Source organism: Coregonus lavaretus (genome assembly GCF_964263955.1).
Source record: "Coregonus lavaretus genome assembly, chromosome: 17".
NCBI lineage: Eukaryota > Metazoa > Chordata > Actinopteri > Salmoniformes > Salmonidae > Coregonus > Coregonus lavaretus.
The window spans coordinates 24,783,589-24,805,044 of NC_140004.1; the positions used below are offsets into that span (position 1 = coordinate 24,783,589).

General features: G+C 43.2%; 1 protein-coding gene across 1 annotated transcript in view; it reads left to right on the forward strand.

Moving 5' to 3' along the window:
• The first annotated feature begins 4,582 nt into the window (after positions 1-4,582).
• Positions 4,583-21,456, forward strand: part of LOC311144520 (membrane-associated phosphatidylinositol transfer protein 2-like) — a 98,194-nt gene continuing 81,320 nt past the window's right edge. The window contains exon 1 of the mRNA XM_084180546.1: positions 4,583-5,204. The gene's annotated coding sequence lies outside the window, so the exon portion shown is untranslated. The remainder of the gene's footprint in view (positions 5,205-21,456) is intronic.

Genomic DNA, 21,456 nt, shown 5'->3' on the forward strand with positions numbered 1-21,456 from the left:
GCTTTCAAGGAGCGGGACTCTAACCCGGACGCTTATAAGAAATCCCGCTATGCCCTCCGACAAACCATCAAACAGGCAAAGAGTCAATACCGGATTAAGATTGAATCGTACTACACCGGCTCTGACACTCGTCGGATGTGGCAGGGCTTGAAAACTATTACAGACTACAAAAGGAAGTACAGCCGCGAGCTGCCCAGTGACACAAGCCTACCAGACGAGCTAAATCACTTCTATGCTCGCTTCGAGGCAAGCAACACTGAAGCATGCATGAGAGCACCAGCTGTTCCTGATGACTATGTGATCACGCTCTCCGTAGCCAATGTGAGTAAGACTTTTAAGCAGGTCAACATTCACAAGGCCGCAGGGCCAGACGGACTAACAGGACGTGTACTCCGAGCATGTGCTGACCAATTGGCAAGTGTCTTCACTGACATTTTCAACATGTCCCTGACTGAGTCTGTAATACCAACATGTTTCAAGCAGACCACCATAGTCCCTGTGCCCAAGGACACTAAGATAACCTGATAAATGACTACCGACCCGTAGCACTCACGTCTGTAGCCATGAAGTGCTTTGAAAGGCTGGTCATGGCTCACATCAACACCTTTATCCCAGAAACCCTAGACCCACTCCAATTTGCATACCGCCCCAACAGATCCACAGATGATGCAATCTCTATTGCACTCCACACTGCCCTTTCCCACCTGGACAAGAGTAACACCTACGTGAGAATGCTGTTCATTGACTACAGCTCAGCGTTCAACACCATAGTGCCCTCAAAGCTCATCACTAAGCTAAGGATCCTGGGACTAAACACCTCCCTCTACAACTGGATCCTGGACTTCCTGACGGGCCGCCCCCAGGTGGTAAGGATAGGTAACAACACATCTGCCACGCTGATCCTCAACACAGGGGCCCCTCAGGGGTGGGTGCTCAGTCCCCTCCTGTACTCCCTGTTCACCCATGACTGCATGGCCAGGCACGACTCCAACACCATCATTAAGTTTGCTGACGACACAACAGTGGTAGGCCTGATCACCGACAACGTTGAGACAGCCTACAGGGAGGAGGTCCGAGACCTGGCCGTGTGGTGCCAGGATTACAACCTCTCCCTCAACGTGATCAAGACAAAGGAGATGATTGTGGACTACAAGGAAAAAAAGAGGACTGAGCACACCCCCATTCTCAACGACGGGGCTGTAGTGGAACAGGTTGAGAGCTTCAAGTTCCTTGGTGTCCACATCACCAACGAACTATCATGGTCCAAACACACCAAGACAGTCGTGAAGAGGGCACGACAAAGCCTATTCCCCCTCAGGAGACTGAACAGATTTGGCATCGGTCCTCAGATCCTCAAAAAGCTTCACCATCATCACCGCCTGGTATGGCAACTGCTCGGCCTCCGACCGCAAGGCACTACAGATGGTAGTGCGTACGGCCCAGTACATTACTGGGGCCAAGCTTCCTGTCATCCAGGACCTCTATACCAGGCGGTGTCAGAGGAAGTCCCTCCTAGTCATAGACTGTTCTCTCTGCTACCGCACGGCAAGCGATACCGGAGCGCCAAGTCTAGGTCCAAAAGGCTTCTCAACAGCTTCTACCCCCAAGCCATTATTATAAGACTCCTGAACAGCTAATCATTGCTACCTGGACTATTACGCTGCTGCTACTCTGTCTATTATTTACGCATAGTCACTTTAACTCCACCCACATGTACATATTACCTCAATTACCTTGACTAGCCGGTGCCACCGCACATTGACTCTACACCGGTACCCCCCTGTATATAGCCTCCCTACTGTTATTTTATTTTACTGCTGCTCTTTAATTATTATTATTTTATTTTTTTACTCAACACTTTAAAAAATACAATATTTAAAAAATGCATTGTTGGTTAAGGGCTTGTAAGTAAGCATTTCACTATAATGTCTACACCTGTTGTATTCGGCGCATGTGGCAAATACAATTTGATTTGATTTGATTTGAAATGCAGCCTCAGGATATGTGGTTTCCAGTTTGCATAAAGTCCAGTGAAGTTCTTTGAGGGCCGTCGTGGTATCGGCTTGAGGGGCGATGTACAAGGCCGTGACTATAACCAAATAAAATTATCTTGGGAGATAATACGGTTGGCATTTGATTGTGAGATATTCTAGGTCGGGTGAACAAAAGGACTCGAGTACCTGTATGTTACTACAATTACACCATGAGTCGTTAATCATGAAACACACACCTCCGCCCTTCTGCTTCCCGTAGAGATATTTATTCCTGTCTGCGCGGTGAACTGAGAACCCATCGTGCTGGACCGATTTCGACAGAATATCCCAAGAGAGCCATGTTTCCGTGAAACAAAGTATGTTACAGGCCTTGATGTCTCTCTGGAAGGAAATCCTTGCCTGGAGTTCGTCGATCTTGTTAACCAAAGACTGAACATTAGGGAGTAGTATACTTGGAAGCGGTGGGTGGTGTGCGCGCCTCGTAAGTCGAACCAACAGGCCACTCCGAGTGCCTCTCCTCCGCCGGCGATGTTTTGGGTCAGCCGCTGGAATCAGTTCAGTTGCCCTGGGGAGAGCAAACAAAGGATCTGCTTCGGGAAAGTCGTATCCCTGGTCGTAATGCTGGTGAGTTACCGTCGCTCTGATATCCAATAGTTTTCCCCGGCTGTATGTAATGATACAAAACACTTTCTGAGCTAATAATGTAAAAAATAATACATAAAAAAACAAAATACTGCAAAGTTTCCTAAGAGCTAGTCGCGAGGCCGCCATCTTCGACAGCGCCAGGTAGTCAGTCTATTCTTGTTGTCACGCCCTGGCTCTGGGGACTCTTAAATGTTGAGCCAGGGTGTGTAGTTTCTGTGTTGTGTTTATTTCTATGGTGAATATCTATTATGTGTAGATCTATGTTGGCCGGTTTGGTTCCCAATCAGAGGCAGCTGTAGCTCGTTGTCTCTGATTGGGGACCATACTTAGGCAGCCTTTTGGCACCAGTCAGTTGTGGGATCTTGTTCCGTGTAAGGTATGTTGTTTGTATGCTACCTTGGACTTCACGTTTCGTTTGTTGTTTTGTCGTTAATAAATATGAATGCATATCACGCTGCGCCTTGGTCCTTCTCGTCCGTAAACGATCGTGACACTTGTTCTGAGAAAAAATGAATAAATAGGCTACATTTCTTTAAATGTACAATTCTGTGAACTGTCTTGTGTAAGTTTTAAATTGACACAATACCTGTTAGCAAAGGTATCAGATAGAGATGACGTGCAGGAGCTTGCAGGGATTTGAAGTGGGTCTAGGGTGACAGGTATAGAGTACCATAGTATGAGTCATAATACCCATAAAACCTAGAGGACAAACAAGGAAATGGTTGCAATCGTTTTTTTACCATTCATTTTAGAAACACTTAAAATAAGGGCTGTGTTTTGTGTAGGCTTACTCTGGCGTGATGTTTTGATAACCGTTTAAATCTCTCTAGGACAAGTTGACTTTTATCAGTATATTCGGCTCTATTTACTATCAGATTCGAAAATGCTAATTAGCATCAAAGTAGACATCATGCAAAACTACAAATCCCTGCAAGCTCCTGCATGTCATATCTAGCTGAGATTTAAAACTTACACAAGACAGTTTACAGAATTGTCCATTTAAAGAAATGTAGCCTATTTATTCATTACTACATTTAGCTAACATTAGATAGTTAATCCAGAGATTCTTATCTTTGCCTCGATTCGGCAGTCTCGTCCAGATCATCATGGCATTTGTAGTTCTTTATGATAGCCACATTAGCAGCTAATTAGCATTTCATTTTTTGTATTATTTTTTTTTTTGGGGGGGGGATAAATACAGGTGAATATATTGATAAAAGTCACCTTGTCCTAGAGAGATTTACACGGTTATCAAAACATCACGCCAGAGTAAGCCTACACAAAACACAGCCCTTATTTTAAGTGTTTCTAAAATGAATGGTGGAAAAACATTTGGAACCATTTGTCCTCTACGTTTTATGGGTATTATGACTCATACTGTGTCTTTGAATGTAATGTTAAGCCTTATATCACTGTCATATGCACGACCTAAATTGTTCCTTTACATAATTTGATCTTTTCATAAGAATGCATCATATAGAGAGAAATAGTAATGGCATCTTTTTGTAGGCACTAACTCCGCCATGGTTCTTTGGACAAAGCCTATTGGGAAATTAATGGCGTTTTTGGATAAACGCCGAAAATAAGGTCTGTGGTAAACACAGGCTTAGGAGATGTTCTTCTATGAGATCATCTTCATCAGCTAACTTCACTTTTTGTAAATTTTGAAGCATTTATGTAATCAAAAAGAACATAAAGGCTTCCTAATTCATAAAGGTCATGTTAACTGACTGATATTGTCTCATATATCAAAATGTATAGGATCTTCTAAGCCTGTGTTAATCTCAGACCTTATTTTCGGCGTTTATCCTAAAACCCTATTCTTTCCCCATTAATTTTCCCCTAGGGATGGCTACACGAACCAGAGGTAATTTATTTCCGGTTGCGGAAATGGGTAATCTGCACGAGCGATTGGCCAACAGGGGGCGCATTCCATTTGGCCTGAGCGCGAGAGGGAAGCAAATTCATAGCTGTGGTTCACGTTCACATTTGCAGCGAACAAGACTAGAGGCAACTATCTGAAGCTCAGGATTGCGAGGATCTTCATCATATTTTCGCTATACTCTTGATTCAAGAGGTTATACGGATTTTGCTTTTACCGGTGTTTGAATCCAGAGCGTCTCATTCGCTTGAGCGGTAACTGAAGTGATGAAGGCAACTCGTGTGTGAATTACTACTGGATACAAGTACGTTTTAGTAGCCTACATGGCTTTTCCGTCAGTTGTCATAACTTGACTCCTGCTTTTTATCGGTTTAAGTAGTACCAAACAGTTTAGGGCCAACGTAGTTATTTGGTCAAGGACATGTGAGGACTCTGATGCAGCTCGAAACAGATGATGACCTGAGGCTGTCCCTAATTCCTGTTTTACATGAAGTCGTTCAACTATCAAACGGCCTCAAGACAACGGAAAGGAAACCGACTCAATTAATTTTGGGCTACATTGTAACATTTCAAGCTGGCATGTGATGCCACCTTTTATTTTCTATGTCCGCTGAGTAGCCTACAGAGGAATCAGAACGCGCTCGTGACCAAAAGAGGGAACGGACAATTAACTTTGATTTTGGGTGAGTCCTAGACAGTATTCTATTTCAGCGAACAGGTGCGCATCCTTTTTATGTAGAGTATGTGATGAGCATTGCAAGCCATCAATTTGTGATTACCATGCCGCGATGTTGCTAGGTAACTGACTTGTGTAAAGATGGTGGGTTTACTTTGGGTCACAGTGAAAACCTCGGAACAATTTAAATCCTTTCCTCCACAGACAGCAGCAATTCAAAATCCAATTGCATATGAAATGTTCACTATGCTCTCAATAGCTCACGATCAGAGATGTCTGTCTAGTAACGTTAGTAGGTGAATGATTCGATGCAGAAGCATCATGCTTGATTCCCTTGACTTACATTGTTACCACCATCAACAATCTCTTCATCAGCACACGGAAGAGATCAATTAATGCACGGGAGAGCTAATCAACATCTCTGGATTTGTTGCATGCTGTTGAAAAGAGATGCATTATAACACTTCAAACTGTTCCCTATGTCTGGTTATTGGGGAATACTTTTTGCCATTGAGTGATTTAAAAATGAGCCTGTTTGGTTAACTTTTACATTGTTGCCTCAGCCAGTCACTTGTTATAAATCTGAAGATTGTGTAACATGTTGCAACATACTGTACCTTTCCACTGTACCTTTCTTGAGAATCTGCAGCTACGGATTCAGTACTGATTCATCATGCAAGTGCATACCTTAGCCCAACCCATGCTTATCTCTATAATATTGAGAGCATTAGCAGGTTGCCCTTTGTGTTGTCATTCTATATTTTAGGTTGTAAATATTAGTCAGTTATCTCCTGACACCGAGGCCCATCTGGGTCGCTGTGTTCATAGTTTGTCATCTTCTATTTTCACATGATGTATTTTCCCACAAGGTTTGTAACTGAACTGTGCTTGTTGTTATAACAGGGTAATAATGATATTGATTGGAACAGTTATATATGGTAGCCTCTTGGAGTGATCTTGTGTTTTTCATCCAGGTTTTGTAATGGTCTCTTGTCAGTCTTTTAATAATTGGAATTAATAAGCTCTGACTGCAGCATAACCTGCACGTTTGTTCCACTTGATTTGACTGTCAAACTGAAGAGAGATAGTGTGCTGTCTGTCCATCAATGCCGCATAATATGTGAATTCCTGACCATGTCTCTTAATGTAGTCAGTTTGGTTAGGTTCTGTGGGCTTCCATGGTGAGGTGCGCTCCCCAGTCTACAGTAATTGAGGCCAGGGTGACTCACTCTCCAGTGCTGACAGGGGGCTGTGGCCTCTGCTGCCCAGATGGTGGTTCTGCACTGAAGGGCAGCCCTGACGCAGTGCCACTGTTCTGTAGGGCGGCCGCGCTACCACGGCACCCTACCCAAGGTTGCCCTCTCTCCCAGTGGCACTGTACTGAAAATATGCACATTCTTTCTGCAAATGTATGATTGTCGGGCCAAAAGGCGCAGGTTTCCCTTTAATTATTTGGTTGACAAAGTAGCTGAACCCCCCCTACTGTAGCAGGTTGTGGAGACATGTGGTGCCTCCCCCTCCAGGCCTGTGTAAAGGACAACATGGCATCACTCCAGCCACACACCATCAACACACTGATAGAACTGACGTCCTCCTCACACACAATAACATCAACATTACACGTCTACTGCCAGAAATAGATAAAGGGATTAAAAGTGCATAGGCTACTTTGAGGGGATGTGAGGAAACTGTTATGACACAGCTTTTTATTTTTAGGAAGTAGTAAACAGTGGAATTCCTGCCTTCCAAACATGGACGACAGGCTGCACTCGATTCTTAAGTGGCAAGTTGTTATTTTGAGATGACTCTGTAGGTGTTGACGTGTATTTCGTCATGTGCACAGGATCTTTGCACAGATCAGTTATCCTCCATGCTGGGCTTGTGGGATCTTGTTTTGTATCCTGATTTACAAGCATTTTTACAATTCAGTATCCCTAAAGAGACTTGACAACAAAGCCAAATGCAATCGGAGACTTGAAATAAAGATTCTGTACATTTTTGCTGTATGAATTGAATTAGTGGCATGTCTTTGCCATTATTTCCCCAGTGCACACCCAGATGTACAATTTTTTACATTTACGGATAGCCAGGGGCACACTCCATCACTCAGACATCATTCAGAAACAAAGGATTTGTGTTTAGTGAGTCCGTCAAATCAGAGGCAGTAGAGATGACCAGGGGTGTTCTCTTGATAAGTGAGTGAATTTGACAATTTCTGTCCTGCTAAGCATTCAAAATGTAACGAGTACTTTTGGGTGTCAGGGAAAATGTATGGAGTAAAGCGTACATAATGTTCCTTAGGAATGTAGTGAAGTAAAAGTTGTCAAAAATAGTAAAGTAAAGTACAGATACCACAAAAAACTACTTAAGTAGTACTTTAAAGTATTTTTACTTAAATACTTTACGTCACTGCAGAATGCTGTGGTAGCCACGCTGGTTAAGTGTGCCTTGAATTCTAAATAAATCACTGACGGTGTCACCAGCAAAGCACCATCACACCTCCTCCATGATTCACGGTGGGAACCACACATGCAGAGATAATCCGTTCACCTACTCTGCATCTCACAAAGACACAGCGGTTGGAACCAAAAATCTCAAATTTGGACTCATCAGACCAAAGGACAGATGTCCACTGGTCTAATGTCCATTGCTCTTGTTTCTTGGCCCAAGCAGGTCTCTTCTTCTTATTGGTGTCATTTAGTAGTGGTTTCTTTGCAGCAAATTGACCATGAAGGCCTGATTCACGCAGTCTCCTCTGAACAGTTGATTTTGAGATGTCTGTTATTTTTACTCTGAAAAAATGTAAATGCATTCCAGGTGACTACATCATGAAGCTGGTTGAGAGAATGCCAAGAGTGTGCAAAGTTGTCATCAAGGCAAAGGGTGGCTACTTTGAAGAATCTCAAATATGTTTTGATTTGTTTAACACTTTTTTGGTTACTACATGGTTCCATATGTGTTATTTCATAGTTTTGATGTCTTCACTATTATTCTACAATGTAGAAAATAATAAAAATAAAGAAAAACCCTGGAATGAGTAGGTGTGTCCAAACTTTTGACTACTACTGTATGTACAGATACTTCTGACACACGGTCAGCTTCATTATACGCTGCAGATTGTTATGTTTGCGCTCCCTGTTCAAAACACACGTCAGATAAATTGATTTATAACAGCATAAAGTGTGAAAAGGAAAATTAGTCACTGGGTATTTTCTCACTCTCTCACAAATGTTTCCGTGTGTCATGAGGCTGAGATGACTGTGTGTTCCCCAACCCCTGGAGTGGTGTCTGATGATAATAAAAGAAAAATTCCACTCAAACTATCTTTTGTTATTTGTTTCATTAGTCCACCGTTGATACAGTCCCACAATGTTTTGCAAGTCAGCAATCATGATAAAGAACTTTCAAAATACAGAAATACAGCCAGTATGATGTGTTTTGCATTATGTGATGTATTTTGCGTCATACCCGCTGTATTTCTGCCCAGCGTGAACGGCAAGAGCTCAGATATGCATCGAAACATGAAATGACCCCGGGAATCGATGGAACATCACTCAGAGATGCCCCAAAATGATATAACATAAATGGGTGAATCTTTGCTTTAAGGGGGGAGAACTTGAGGTGAAGAAGATCTATTATAGCCGTCAGGATAACCACTAATACCCACTGACCCAGGGAAACTCCTCACTCTCACTTGATTGTAGGGGTGTAACGGTGCACGTATTCATACCGAACCGTTCATTACGGGGACCTCAGTTTGGTCCACACTGTGAACCCGAATGAATACATAACAAAAAATATTTACAAAATAAATGTGTATTTATTATTATGATCTATAGGCTATGCCTACACTGAGTTGTAGGTGTATGCATCTTGAGTAAATCTGGCTATTCAGGCTATTCCGTTAAAACAACTAGAGCCTATGCGCACGTTGCAATCAAAAATCCAAATCTTAATTGGCGCATTTCAAACTGTCCTTTTCCAGACCCGTCGCCAGACCTCAGTCTTAAGGGGGGCATATGAAATGCATGGGAGGGCAGGGCACAATTATTATTAGCCTACAGTACGTATATTTAATAATAAATTCCCTCAAGTGGGGGGGGGACACAAGCATTTTTGGGGGCGGGCCCGGCCCCCTATGGCCCGCCCATAGCGACGGGTGTGTCCTTTTCTGAGGTGCAGCCTGGAACTAGTTCTGTACGATGGCGAGTGATGGGGTCGATAAACCAGAATTGGAGGATACTCCATCATCGTTTAAATCTCCAGTTTTCGAACATTTTGGCTTCCCAGTAGACTACACCGGCGATGGAGAGTTGTGGATAAAACGCTAACAGTATGTCGCCGCTCAACGAGCTGCCAACACCTCAAATATGTTGAAACATTTACGCCGACGTCACCCCAGTATACCGGAGCAAGATGGAAACAACAACACAACATCATCTCCCCTCTTCATTCAAGCAGCCCTTGGCAGCTGATTCTGACCTGGCCGAAGGAATTCCAATAGCCATAGGTAGGCTATGTTTATATTTTTTATAGTGTTTGGTTTATAGCTGCGGATATGCACCCATTCTCAGTGGTTGAGAATAGAGGGTTTCAGCACCTCGGGAAAGCCAGTGTGTAGAAAAGTACTACCCAAATATGCAAAGGAGGATATTGCATATTTCTACCTTTTGTATTTAGGATACATATCACCATGAAGAGAATGACATTCATATCCATAATTATGTATTTCTGTGTAGTACAGATCAGGGACCCATGAAGAAAATTATGTTACTGGGTGTAAATCCACTTCACTTACTGTAGTTCAATAACCAAAACAGATTTTTTCAAAGTCAAGGTGTCATGTCATAGCTGACACCCCATTCTTCTCCAGACATCTTTGAATCTTAATTCGGAGCAGATATTTAACAGAGTTTTTGGAAAAAGTGGTCACATAAAAAACTGAGGGAGAATTGACTGAAATTCTGTTACCAAACTTTGCATCTGCACAGTTCTTCCAGTAAATGTTTTTGTAAAATGTTCAGTGTAAATTGTTAAAAGTAGTTCTTGTGCATGGAGTTGTATGGTTTGTTAAACTTTGAAATCAATGGTTTTTGTTTGGCATATATTTTAAAAGAAAAACATGAGTCTCAGCGCAATTCTGTGGAATTGCCCAGAGGTTTAGTGGCTTCACCCCCTCCTCTCTTGCATGTGGTGTCTGCTGTGGTATTAGTGTGTTATGTGATGGAGCTATGGCAGAACACCAGATTGCTCACTGTCTGTCCCACCTCTCTCTGTCTGTGACAAGGCTTATGCTCCAGCCTGCCAATCCTCAGCCAGGGGAGAGGACAGGAACCTGGTGTGCTCTGGTGTGCTGTGCTGTACATAGACAAAGTCAGGTGCCAGAGCGGGATCTTGCCCAGGTAGAGGAACCCACTAGACTACATTCTGCACATAGCCTACCTTCATTAAGACTGGGGTTTGGCCCAAGTCTGTTGAGCCTGTTGAGCTTGTTTCTCACACAGTAGATCTACACAGATGTGTAGCGCTAGGATCCTTTGTCCCTCAGGCAGTGTTAGCCACACCCCTCAGAGACAGTCTTAACTTTTAAAACTCAAACCTTTCCAAGTCCTGTCATCACAAATTCACATTCTGTTCAGGCCCTCATCAAAATCACAGTAGGTTAAATAAATGGTTTTTACTTTTGCTGTGTCTGCTACTTTCACTCCTGATGCCCCGTTGTATTGCTGTTGCCCAGACTTTGCTGTTAAGATAGACCTTTTGTGTTTCCTGCAATCAATATTTAACATTCTAGTACATTCTGATGATGATTTAATTGGAGGTCAGAATGTGATATGTCCACGCTAAAGCTATTTATAAACTGGGTGGTTCGAGCCCTGAATGCTGATTGGCTGAAAGCCGTGGTATATCACAGGTATGAGAAAAAAGTACTTTTTACTGTTCTAATTACATTGGTAACCAGTTTATAATAGCAATAAGGCACCTAGGGGGTTTGTGGTATATGGCCTCAGATTGCAGCCCAAATAAATGCTTCACAGTGTTCAAGTCACAGACACATCTCAACATCAACTGTTCAGAGGGGACTGTGTGAATCAGGCCTTCGTGGTCGAATTGCTGCAAAGAAACCACTACTAAAGGACACCAATAAGAAGAAGAGACCTGCTTGGGGCAAGAAACACGAGCAATGGACATTAGACCGGTGGAAATGTGTCCTTTGGTCTGGATTCCAAATTTGAGATTTTTGGTTCCAACCGCCATGTCTTTGTGAGACGCAGTGTGTGTGAACGGATTATCTCCGCATGTGTAGTTCCCACCGTAAAGCATGGAGGAGGAGGTATTATGGTGTGGGGGTGCTTTGCTGGTGACACTGTCTGTTATTTATTTAGAATTCAAGGCACACTTAACCAGCATGGCTACCACAGCATTCTGCAGCGATACGCCATCCCATCTGGTTTGGGCTTAGCGGGACTATCATTTGTTTTTCAACAGGACAATGACCCAACACACCTCCAGGCTGTGTAAGGGCTATTTTACTAAGAAGGAGAGTGATGGAGGGCTGCCTCAAATGACCTGGCCTCCAGGTGAAGCTGGTTGAGAGAATGCCAAGAGTGTGCAAAGCTGTCATCAAGGCAAAGGGTGGCTATTTGAAGAATCTCAAATTATAAAATATATTTGGATTTGTTTAACACTTATTTGGTTACTACATGATTCCATATGTGTTATTTCATAGTTTTGATGTATTCACTATTATTCTACAATGTAAAAAATTTAAAAAATAAAGAAAAACCCTTGAATGAGTAGGTGTGTCCAAACATTTGACTGGTAGTGTACAAAAGTATGTGGACACCCCTTCAAATTAGTGGATTTGGTTATTTCACCCACACCCGTTGCTGACAGGTGTATAAAATCGAGCGCACCGCCATGCAATCTCCATAGTCTAACATTGGCCGTTGAATGGCCTTACTGAAGAGCTCAGTGACTTTCAACGTGGCACGGTCATAGGATGCCACCTTTCCAACAAGTCCGTTGGTCAAATGTCTGCCCTGCTAGAGCTGCCTTGGTCAACTGTAAGTGCTGTTATTGTGAAGTGGAAGCGTCTAGGGAACAACAACGGCTCAGCCGCGAAGTGGTAGGCCACACAAGGTCACAGAATGGGACCGCCGAGTGCTGAAGTGCTGAAGCACGTAAAAGTTGTCTGTCTTCTGGAAGCAACGTCCGCACAAGAACTGTTTGTCGGAAGCTTCATGAAATGGGTTTCCTTGGCCGAGCAGCCGCACACAAGCCTACGATCACCATGCGTAATGCCAAGCATCGGCTGGGGTGGTGTAAAGCTCGCCGCCACTGGACTCTGGAGCAGTGGAAACGTGTTCTCTGAAGTGGTGAATCACACTTCACCATCTGGCAGTCCGACATATGAATCTGGGTTTGGTGGATGCCAGGAGAACGCTACCTGCCCGAATGCATAGTGCCAACTGTGAAGTTTGGTGGAGGAGGAATAATGGTCTGGGTCTGTTTTTTTCATGGTTCGGGCTAGGCCCCTTAGTTCCAGTGACGGGAAGTCTTTACGCTACAGCATACAATGACATTCTAGACTATTCTGTGCTTCCAACGTTGTAGCAACAGTTTGGGGAAGGCCCTTTCCTGTTTCTGCATGACAACGCCCCCATGCACAATATGGTTTGTCGAGATCGGTGTGGAAGAACTTGACTGGCCTGCACAGAGCCCTGACCTCAACCCCATCGAACACCTTTGTGATGAATTGGAATGCCGACTGCGAGCCAGGCCTAATCGCCCAACATCAGTGCCTGACCTGACTAATGTTCTTGTGGCTGAATGGAAGCAAGTCCCCGCAGCAATGTTCCAACAGCTAGTGGAAAGCCTTCCCAGAAGAGTGGAGGCTGTTATAGGAGCAAAGGAGGGACCAACTCCATATTAATTATCATGATTTTGGAATGAGATGTTCAACGAGCAGGTGTCCATATACTTTTGATAATGTAGTGGACATCTATATAGGATCTCCAATTTAACCCCTTGTGTACAATTAACCTACTGTATATGTTTAGTTCTATCTCTAAGACATTCGTCCATCTGATTTTAAACATCATCACACACACACACACACACACACACACACACACACACACACACACACACACACACACACACACAGAACACGTTCTGAGTAATCAAGGAGTGTGATAGGAGGGGGTAAAATGAAAGGGCGGGCAGGTAGCTGACTGGTGGTGGCTATTCAGCAGCCTGATGGTCTGGGGGTAGAAGCTATTGGCCAGTCTGACAGCTTTTGCCATGATGCTCCTGTACTGCCCGCATCTGAGTGATGGAAGTGGGGAGAACAGGCAGTGGATCGGGTGGCTGAGGTCCCTGATGATCTTCTTGGCCTTCCTGTGACACCTGGTGTTGTAGGTGTTCTGGAGAGCAGGCAGTGTGCACCCAATGGTACGTTGGGCTGAGCGTACCACCCTCTGTAGAGCCTTGCGGTCAGCGGCGGTGGAGTTGCCGTACCAGGCTGTCATGCAGCCTGACAGTATGGTCTCGATGGTGCTCCTGTAGAACACTGTGTGTGTGTGTGTGCGTGCGTGCTTACAGGAGCTCATCAAACATTTATATTTTCTTGTTTTGGTTCTGCCTGTAACAGTGTGCTCATGTTTTTGTAATTTCCTTTCTGGAAGCAACAAACAGGAAGAGCAGAAGCATGTGTGTGTGTACAGCTCTTATTCACCATCGACCAGATTAGTTTACACTTCATATTGCAGTTACTGTGTGTAATGAGTTAATCATTCATTATATTATTATAAGCCATTCATTCATTATGACACTTGATGATGTTGATACTTGCCATCAGCAATTAGGGATATGTTTGCAGAAAATTACTGGTATCCAACCTTGCAGCCACTGCCAACATATAATCATGTCATTTTAAATTAACAGGAATAACTTGTTGAAAATACTTTATTTGAAGGTTTACTTAAACTGTGTGTTAACTATTAGTAAATAGTTTGTTAACCAAAATCAGTTATTTGAAAATCATTATGTATCATAGGCTAGTGGCTTGTGTTTTGGTTAATCATGTCACATGACCTGGATTTTAACCTTTATTGTAAGCCTTTTCCAGAAATGACAATTAGACCAAAAATGAGGATGGTGCTGGACCATCTGACATAAAAAGAAAAGGGTACAGTAATAAAAAAACGTTCAATAAAGGTTAAGATCCAGGTCATGTGACATGATTAACCAAAACACGGGGCCCTATCATAGCATATATCAACATGGTAAATGCATGTATACTTAATAGGGCTGTCCCAGACAACAACAAAAAATCTTAGACGACCGAGAGTCGTCTGTTCGATTGGTCGAAATGTTTAAACGTGTATTTTTCTATATAGACACACCCTATGTTTAAAAAAAATATATATTACGCTATATATAGGCTACTGAGCCTGTCTGATGCTTTAAGCACTGTGATTTAAAAATGAAGACACAAATTACTAAAGAGGGAGCCAGAGAATTATATAGCCTAACCAGAAGAAAAAAACCTGTTCACGACCCGACCCTCCTCCCGCTGCTGCTGACCTTCACAGATTCTGCCGTTATGCTCCTGAAGTTGCCGGTAATAGGCTACACCAGCGGTCGGCAACCTTTTCCATTTGGAGTGCCAAGTTATCGTACCATTTCTACTGATCTGCGTGCCAGTTATGATTTTCATATGTACATTTTCGTGGAACAGTTTAATTTCATTTATAATAAAGTCTTCATATCTCAAAATTAATGTAATGTGGTTAATCAAATTATATCTTATGAAAATGATACAAATCTAAAAGTAACTTCTATTGCCATTGCCAATATGTAAAAATAGCCTACATAAAGCCAACAAATAAAAACATTGCAGCCCGCAGGTAGAAAATATCCTGATACAAATAAATATCCTATAAATCACATTGGCTACGAATGGCCTGTTTGCAAGGAACTTGAAACATTGCTAGCACAAGCTTCAGTTGATTCCACCGGTCACAAACTTCCAACATTACATAAAATATTCTGGGCCCTCAGTTTCCCACGCCAGTGAGCTACAGACAGACACAGCTGTATGCTATTTGCGAAAGGCATAAGAATTAATCAGGTAGGCCTTTCTTATGACGTTTCCACTGGATCAGAGCATTACATCTTTTTCCCCTTTCATGCTGAGTGGTTATCGAAAGGGAGAGAGCTGGAAATATTTTTCAAATAGGCTACGTTGAGGAACTATTGTCATTCTCAATGGATGTAAAAACAGACTTTTGTTTACTTGCTGTCAGAGGCGAAGAAAAAATTACTTTGAGAAGCTCCCCAGTGATGGCAAGTTAAGACAATCAGAAATACTATCAGATCCCCAAATGGGCACATTTATAAGCCTACATTTGCGTGCAGGCCAGGTAGCCTAGGCCTACTTCTATGCGTAATCAGGTGCGTGTCCTTACTCAACATTGACAGGAGTGCTCCAAACAAAAGACAATGAATAAATTGACAACTCGTAAATGGAAATAAACCAAAACTTTTTTCTCACAAGTGTAGCCTAGGTTGTGCGCTCTGCAAACAACGTGTCCACTCTTACAATGACAACGGTAAGACTGTAATAATAATATATTGAATGCATTAACAGAAATGACCTTAACCAAACAAACATTGTAGATTATAAATTATGGTAATTAATGGCACATTTACATTTACATTTTAGTCATTTAGCAGACGCTCTTATCCAGAGCGACTTACAGTTAGTGAATACATATTTTGTACTACTGGTGATACTGGTGTGCCATCCCCGCGGCCTCCGCAATGGATTAGTCCACTCAGACAGGCGTTAATCAGACTGGTGTCTCGTGTGCCATAAAACATTTTTCATATATTTGCCACAGCTCGACTAAAAAAATATTGGTCGACCAACAGCCTATCGACCAAACAATCGACCAGTTGACTAAATGGGGTCAGCCCTAATACTTAAAATAATTTGTTAATAGGACCTGTAATAAATCATGGCTAACCGGAAATGTAGGTGTATTTATTCGATTTAGCTTAAATAACAAAAATAATGTTCATAAGCAGTTGATAAGAAGACCTTGAAATAAAATGATCAATTGATGGCCTAGTGAAAAGTCATCAACCTGAATTGTTGGTATGCTAATGTTTGAATTAGGCCTCTGCTTAATTCATGCTACTTCTGTAGCTGTAACATAGGCCTACATTGTAACAAACTTGTATTAAATATCACTCCCCCACTAAGCCTAGAACACCCGTGTTTTCTACATGACTGGCATAATCAGATTTGCATACAGGAAACAAAACGAGACACACTTCCTGGCAGTTGAGATTTTATAGACTTTTGTGGCCGTGCGGTGCATGATTTTGTTCATTTTGAAACTGTATAATTGGATACAAGATATCATGAGATCACTGAGCATGGAGAGTATAGAGAGAATGATGAGCATAGATCACAGTAGATTTTACAGGGCACAGACTCAACACAAACAAGCTTACAGCCTAAATGCTCCTTCTTGGGGAAACTCCTTAGATGGTATATAAGAGATGCTTCATGTTAGTAGTTGCAACAACCTTATGTACATGTTATGTACTCTGTATTTGCACAACTGCTTTGCTTTATCTTGGCCAGGTCGCAGTTGTAAATGAGAACTTGTTCTCAACTGGCTTACCTGGTTAAATAAAGGTGAAATAAATAAATAAATAAAAATAAATTTGTCCCAATTGTACTGATGTAAAAAATGTCAAAATGTGTTTACTCAGCGAACATTAACTGTAAATGTTTTCTTCTGCCTTGGCTAGTCAGAGGCTATCACAGTGTAACTGAATCATTCTTGTGTAACAACCCCTTCGCAGTCACCAGGTCCACATCAATAACTAACTAGGTCCACATAAATAACTATACTCAACTCATTTGCTTGTTGATTTGTGTGTGTGCTGGGTATTTTTCGTAGCTGTCTATTTACCACCACAAACTGATGCTGGCACTAAGACCGCACCAAATGAGTTGTACAATGAGGGAAAAAAGTATTTGATCCCCTGCTGATTTTGTATGTTTGCCCACTGACAAAGAAATGATCAGTCTATAATTTTAATGGTAGGTTTATTTGAACAGTGAGAGACAGAATAACAACAAAAAAATCCAGAAGAACGCATGTCAAAAATGTTATAAATTGATTTGCATTTTAAGGAGGGAAATAAGTATTTGACCCCTCTGCAAAACATGACTTAGTACTTGGTGGCAAAACCCTTTTTGGCAATCACAGAGGTTAGACGTTTCTTGTAGTTGGCCACCAGGTTTGCACACATCTCAGGAGGGATTTTGTCCCAATCCTCTTTGCAGATCTTCTCCAAGTCATTAAGGTTTCGAACCTTCAGCTCCCTCCACAGATTTTCTATGGGATTAAGGTCTGGAGACTGGCTAGGCCACTCCAGGACCTTAATGTGCTTCTTCTTGAGCCACTCCTTTGTTGCCTTGGCCGTGTGTTTTGGGTCATTGTCATGCTGGAATACCCATCCACGACCCATTTTCAATGCCCTGGCTGAGGGAAGGAGGTTCTCACCCAAGATTTGACGGTACATGGCCCCGTCCATCGTCCCTTTGATGCGGTGAAGTTGTCCTGTCCCCTTAGCAGAAAAACATCCCCAAAACATAATGTTTCCACCTCCATATTTGACGGTGGGGATGGTGTTCTTGGGGTCATAGGCAGCATTCCTCCTCCTCCAAACACGGCGAGTTGAGTTGATGCCAAAGAGCTCCATTTTGGTCTCATCTGACCACAACACTTTCACCCAGTTCTCCTCTGAATCATTCAGATGTTCATTGGCAAACTTCAGACGGGCATGTATATGTGCTTTCTTGAGCAGGGGGACCTTGCGGGCGCTGCAGGATTTCAGTCCTTCACGGTGTAGTGTGTTACCAATTGTTTTCTTGGTGACTATGGTCCCAGCTGCCTTGAGATCATTGACAAAACTCTAGACCACCTTTACTCCACACACAGAGACGCGTACAAAGCTCTCCCTTGCCCTCCATTTGGTAAATCTGACCATAATTCTATCCTCCTGATTCCTGCAAAAACTAAAGCAGGAAGCACCAGTGACTCGGTTAATAAGGAAGTGATCGGATGACGCAGATGCTAAGCTACAGGACTGTTTTGCTAGCACAGACTAGATATGTTCCGGGATTCTTCCGATGGAATTGAGGAGTACACCACATCAGTCACTGGCTTCATCAAAAAGTGCATCGATGACGTCGTCCCCACAGTGACCGTACGTACATACCCCAACCAGAAGCCATGGATTACAGGCAACATCCGCACTGAGCTAAAGGAGCGGGACTCTAACCCGGACGCTTATAAGAAATCCCGCTATGCCCTCCGACGAACCATCAAACAGGCAAAGAGTCAATACAGGACTAAGATTGAATCGTACTACACCGGCTCCGACAGGCTTGCAAACTATTACAGACTACAAAGGGAAGCACAGCCACGAGCAGCCCAGTGACACGAGCCTTCCTAGACGAGCTAAATCATTTCTATGCTCGCTTCGAGGCAAGCAACACTGAAGCATGCATGAAAGCATCAGCTGTTCCGGATGACTATGTGATCACGGTCTCTGTAGCCAATGTGAGTAAGACTTTTAAGCAGGTCAACATTCACAAGGCCGCAGGGCCAGACAGATTACCAGGACGTGAACTGAACTGGCAAGTGTCTTCATTGACATTTTCAACATGTCCCTGACTGAGTCTGTAATATCAACATGTTTCAAGCAGACCACCATAGTCCCTGTGCCCAAGAACACTAAGATAACCTGCCTAAATGACTACCGACCCGTAGCACTCATGTCTGTAGCCATGAAGTGCTTTGAAAGGCTGGTCATGGCTCACATCAACACCATTATCCCAGAAACCCTAGACCCACTCCAATTTGCATACCGCCCCAACAGATCCACAGATGATGCAATCTCTATTGCACTCCACACTGCCCTTTCCCACCTGGACAAGAGGAGCACCTACGTGAGAATGCTATTCTTTGACTACAGCTCAGCGTTCAACACCATAGTGCCCTCAAAGCTCATCACAAAGCTAAGGACCCTGGGACTAAACACCTCCCTCTGCAACTGGATCCTGGACTTCCTGACGGGCCGCCCCCAGGTGATAAGGGTAGGTAACAACAAATCTGCCACGCTGATCCTCAACACAGGAGCCCCTCAGGGGTGGGTGCTCAGTCCCCTCCTGTACTCCCTGTTCACCCATGACTGCATGGCCAGGCACGACTCCAACACCATCATTAAGTTTGCTGACGACACAACAGTGGACAACGATGAGACAGCCTATAGGGAGGAGGTCAGAGACCTGGTCCTGTGGTGCCAGGATAACAACCTCTCCCTCAACGTGATCAAGACAAAGGAGATGATTGTGGACTACAGGAAAAAAAAGAGGACTGAGCACGCCCCCATTCTCATCCACGGGGCTGTAGTGGAACAGGTTGAGAGCTTCAAGTTCCTTGGTGTCCACACCATTAACAAATTATCATTGTCCAAACACACCAAGACAGTCATGAAGAGGGCACGACAAAGCCTATTCCCTCTCAGGAGACTGAAATGATTTACAGCTACACCATCGAGAGCATCCTGACAGGTTGCATCACCGCCTGGTATGGCAACTGCTCGGCCTCCGACCGCAAGGCACTACAGAGGATAGTGCGTACGGCCCAGTACATCACTGGGGCCAAGCTTCCTGCCACCCAGGAACTCAATACCAGGCGGTGTCAGAGGAAGGCCCTAAAAATTGTCAAAGACTCCAACCACCCTAGTCATAGACTGTTCTCTCTGCTACCGCACGGCAAGCGCTACCGGAGCGCCAAGTCTAGGTCCAAAAGGCTTCTTAACAGTTTCTACCCTCAAGCCATAAGACTCCTGAACAGCTAATCATGGCTACCCAGACTATTTGCATTGTCCCCCCCCACCCCACCTCACCCCACCCCCTCTTTTACGTTGCTGCTACTCTCTGTTTATTATCTATGCATAGTCACTTTAACTCTACCCACATGTACATATTACCTCAATTACCTCGACTAACCTGTGCCCCCGCACATTGACTCTGTACCGGTACCCCCTGTATATAGCCTCCCTGCTGTCATTTTATTTTACTGCTGCTCTTTAATTATTTGTAATTTTAATTTTTTACTTATCTATTTTTTACTTAACACTTATTTTTCTTAAAACTGCATTGTTGGTTAAGGGGCTTGTAAGTAAGCATTTCACTGTAAGGTCTACACCTGTTGTATTCGGCGCATGTGGCAAATAACATTTGATTTGATTTGTGTCTATGTAGCCAATAGGAGACCAGTAGATTCATCAAGTGTATTTCTGGCTTTGACATGTGGATTTTCACCCTAGCACTCATGCATGTTCTATTTGATACCGGTCGGATCAAAAGATCAGTGCGAGGGGCAGGAGAGACGCAGCGTATTGGCCTGACCAGTCCAACCTCAGAAAGCCTGCATCCTGAGTCCCACCCTTCCCCTAATCTCACCCCTGGAGGCTGAATTATCACTATGGGCCAGATGATAAGATGCAGTTGATAGTGTCTGAGATACAAATGCATTAGTGTAGCTTGTTGTTGATCTGAGAAGGACCACTATCTCACTTTTGTGACCTCTGATTTGTCCACATTCCAGACATTCCCATGGCCTTGTCGACCAAAGTCAGTGGCTCTAACAATTCTGCACGGTGCTAGTCGTAAAAAATTATTAGCTACAGGCGATGATGATGACATTGGCACATGGTTCTTTTCTTACCACAGTTCATTGGAAGTAATAAAAAAGTGCATTGTTCAACTGGTAAAAAATAATGTGTGATGAGTTAAATGAATAGTTGCATGTTGATTATGAAGATGGACCACATATTTAGATAATGTTTCTTCCTGTATGCTGTTTCTATATTGTATATGTATGTTTGTATGTGACATTTGTATTAGTGCCTATGTGAGTACCAGAGTCTATTACAGCAAGCCTGCTTGTTTTAATGTTACATTTTTACCTCGGTTGGTACTTGAGGTGGTTGTCTTGATGATATTTTAAATTAACCTCCATCATTTACTCAGGTGCCATATCCTGAATGGAACATTGTGTTTCAGAACAGTTACCATGCCAACCTCCCTCCCCGTCCCCATACTGGTACCCAACTCAACTTATTCCACATTTTGTTGTTACAGCCTGAATTCAAAA